Genomic DNA, 3,909 nt, shown 5'->3' with positions numbered 1-3,909 from the left:
CCCCTCCCCTGCCCACCACCCCCGCGGACCAACAACTTTCCCCTCATCCCGATCAGTCCTCGCGTCTCTGAAAAATTGCAGTCCGCGGAAGTCCCGGCTCGGTGGCCGGAGCGGAAGTTGACCGGAAATGGAGGAATGCGTGATGGAAATTGTTCTCCGGGCCGCGCGCCCCCGGCCTCTCTGCCTTCGTGTTATTCTCGTCTGGGGGTTGAAATCCCCTCCCGCTGCAGCCTCATCTCCTCTGCTCCTCCAACACAACTGTGTTGTGTTATCTTATCCGCGAGACGGACGGAACACGAATATCAGCCCTTCTGAAAGAGCGTTTGGCGATCAAAGGGAAAAACGATTGGAGCCGACGTTGGCTTTACTTGCACCCACCCAGTCGAGGGGATGGCGGGCCAAGGAGGAGGACCCCGCCCTCTAGTAGTCCTGCCCGGGCGCGCACCGCGGGCTCAAAAAACCAATCGGGTTGGGGAGCTTCATCACAGAGTCTAATAAACAGTGAAGAAAAACAAGAAGGGGAGGGAAGAAAAACTGGCGGAAGGGTTCAAGAGAAGGAAGCGAGCAGGGCAGGGAGGCAGAGGGCGCGGGAAGAATAACAGCGGCACTCGGCGGAGCGCGATGGAATTAAACGACAACATTTGTGTTATCAATTGCGAAACAGTGCAGGGGGGCGCGCAGAGTTCGTCGCCCCCGCGGTATCGAGTGCGTTCGATGTATCGCCGCGCGAGTGGGCGGGGGCGGCGGGGGCGGCGAGGCGCCGTGCGGCTGGGGGCGGCGAGCAAGGTAGTCTCGCCGCGGCGGAGGCTGCGCTGTGGCATGGGGAGGGGAGGGTTTGATTTGGCGATAATTTTTAGGGGTATCACGTCACTTTCTAATCTCCGGCATCTTGCCACCCCTGCCGTTTGTGTTTTGGTTTTTTCAAACTTCTTATCTGAACTCCTTGTTGGTTTGCCATGGCTTTGCCACCACGTCGCCTCCAGGCGTCGCGCGGTGGCCGCACAAAGATGTCGCAATTGCGCGCAAATTCCCGTAGTCGAGTACCGGGGCTTCCCTCTGGCGACGCTTATTTATGTAATTGCCGCCGCTGCTCCTCGGTCGCGGCTGCTCTCCTTGAGGGGGGCAGAGAGAGAGAAGGAGAAAGAGAGAGGGAGAGAGGGAGAGAGAGAGAGAGAGAGAGAGAGAGAGAGAGAGAGAGAGAGAGGATGTGCTGGCGTGAACGTTGGAGGAGAGAGTGAGAGCCCCACAGTCTTACGCCGTGTGCGCGCGGTGGGACTGTCGGGTCAAGTCTCTCGCGCTGCCGCCGCGCTCTGTTCCTGCCCGAGGCGTTTCTCCTTCTTTTTTGCGGCGCTGCTTCGCAACTTGACCGTCATCCGCAGGGCTTTTGGAGCGCTCCCCGCGCGCCACGCCGCGGTGTGGATGCTGGCTGACAACGTGGGGAGGAGGGAGAAAGAGAGGGTGCGGCGGGAGGAAGGGAAGGAGGATGCTGTCGTAAAATTCCGCCGTAACTCATTCAAACTAGGCGGACTTAATACGACCATTTACCTTACTGGGGCCTCGCGGGCCGTTTGCACGCAGTACGCAGTGCGCGCCTGTGCGTGTGTGTGTGTGTGTGTGTAAGGGCGTAAGTAGAGCGTGAGCGCGCGGAGGGTAGGCCCTAGAGGCGCCCTGCACTATGGCCCCAGCGGGGTTCAGGGCCCCCCGCCTTAGCATTACACTTTGGAGGACCCTGGTGCTGCTGGCGCTCCTCGAGGGGTGGGGGTCGACAGGCGCATACGGCACTGTAGCGCCGCTCGCGTCTATCTATCTATCTATCTATCTATCTATCTATCTATCTATCTATCTCGCAGCCCGACCGCCGCCCCCACACGCCGTTTGCATACGGATGTCGTGGAAGCGGCGCCAAGCTGCGCGCGCCTCTGTCCCACCCGTCTGATGGGATGCGATCCGCCCCGCCGCCCATCGAGGACCGCGATGACGCCCCACCCTGCAGCCGACGACGGCGACGTGGCCATTCTCAGTCGCGCAAAGGAGGCCGACCTGATGGGGAGCAGCGGCGGCGCCCCATCGCGAGGCGGGCACGCGCGTCATGTTACCAGTCCGCGATTGGTTCCGCCCCTCCCTGATCCTGCCTGTTATGCTCGCTCTTCTATCTCTCTCTCTACTTGTCGTCGCTGCCGGCGCCGACGCCCCGCGAGCATGTGTTGGAAATGAGATCGCTGTCCCTCTCGCGAAAGTAGACGGGGTAGGAGGGGGGAGGAGAGGGGTAGAGTTTGCAGATATAACCGGCGTACTGGAAATACACAGTCTCTCCCTCTTTCTCTCTCTCTCCCTCCTTCTCTCACACCCCCTCTTCCTCTTCTCTCCCTCTCCCTCCTCCTCTCCCTCTCCCTCCTCCTCTCTCCGTCCCTCCTCCTTCCCCCCCTCTTCACGCACTCACTCTAACTCTCCCTCATATACGCACCCACTTTGTCCCGCCAACACTCGTCTGCCTGGTGCCTTGTCAGCTGGCCGTCTGCTCTGCAGTATAGAACACGAGTTGAGCGTTGTTATTTGTCCTGTTGTGCCCCCTTGGTCCCGGGCCTCAAGGCGCCCCCTACTCCCGCTGGCTAACGCTTAGCTAACGCCTAATCCCGCCTGTCCCCGCCAATTGCCGGTGCATTATGTCCCGCCGCGTACACAATGTCGCACAGTGGGTGGCTCACTGGGAGTCCTCGTGCCGAGCCAGCCGAGCCGCTAAACAAACGTTGCCGCGTATGTTTAGCTAATTGATTCCCAAGTGCCTGTCGGGCCTGCCCTGCCCGTCCGTCCGTCTGTCTCGCGGCACGGCTGGATATGGCGCTCTGCTGGCTGTTATTTGGGGCCCAAGTCCAATCAACAAGTAGGCGAAGACCTAGCGTAGCTACGCTGCCAGGGCAGCATGTTCGCAAACATTGACACAGGACGCGCGGCGCGGAGGCCGTGACAGCTAGGTCTCCCCTCCTGCCCCTTTGGCATTCATGGCATGGCCCCTCCCCCCTTCAGGCCTACCGGTTTAATATTTAATAATACTAATAATGTTTAGAAATAGCAATCGTACATCTCTCGACCCAGACTCGTATTGCTGCCATAAATATATTTTTCCACGGGCATATTGTAATTCCGTGTTTTCGTCGTCTTGCTGGGTAAGTCTGGGAGCTCCCCCCGTCGGCCCGCCGCGCAGCAGCCTCGCACTCCTGCCTTGACGTATGCGATCTGCGCAAGCTGGTTGCCTTCGAAGCCCTCCTTCTAAGAAGTGCCGTCACCCACCCTCTCCAGCGAGGGCATCAAACCTCGGAGTGGGGGAAGGGGGCGAGGAGGGAGGGGGTGGGCGAGAGAAATGGAGAGGGATGGGGGAGAAAAATAAGAGTAAATAAAGGAGGGAACGCGGCGGGGCGTCCGTGCGTGAAGGCAGATAGCGCGCTAAGGGAATCATAGGGAATTACTGTGAAATGTGCTGGACAGGAGAGAGAGGGGAGAGGGAGAGGTAAAGAGAGAGGTAGATGGAGAGGGAACAAAGAGGGAGAGAGAGAGAATAACTGTGTAAACTGTTTATAAAATGGTTTCGGGCAGAGGAGACCGTTTTCAAAAGAAACGCGCGGTGAGGGGGAAATAAACAAACTGTGGAGTGTTTTGGTGCAAAGCTGTCCAATGACGTTTGCCGTGCCAAAGTCATTTTTCCTCCGCGTTCCTGCTCTGCCTCGCCCCCTCCCTCCCGGGCGCTCGGTCGCTCGGTCATTGTGGCTGTGCTAGTACGCTTGTTAAGCCTCAAAAAAGGGCCCGAGCTTTCACTTTGGCGTAGAGAAAAACCGTTTGGAGGGTATGTAGTACATACCCATAGGACACTTTTAAGAAGTGGTGCCCAAGCCTACTCCGCGTGGGGACCGCTCT

The 3,909-nt window shown here is 58.9% G+C and overlaps 1 protein-coding gene across 6 annotated transcripts in view; it reads left to right on the top strand.

The window, feature by feature from the left end:
* Positions 1 to 3,909, top strand: part of LOC113213577 (CUGBP Elav-like family member 2) — a 275,917-nt gene that overhangs the window by 140,661 nt on the left and 131,347 nt on the right. The gene's annotated exons all lie outside the window — the stretch shown is intronic.

The sequence above is a fragment of the Frankliniella occidentalis genome, unplaced genomic scaffold (genome assembly GCF_000697945.3).
Source record: "Frankliniella occidentalis isolate FOCC.00 unplaced genomic scaffold, Focc_3.1 Scaffold8, whole genome shotgun sequence".
In the NCBI taxonomy this organism is placed as follows: Eukaryota; Metazoa; Arthropoda; class Insecta; order Thysanoptera; family Thripidae; genus Frankliniella; species Frankliniella occidentalis.
The sequence above is the reverse complement of the archived record's forward strand: the minus strand, read 5'-3'. Positions and strand labels throughout refer to the sequence as shown.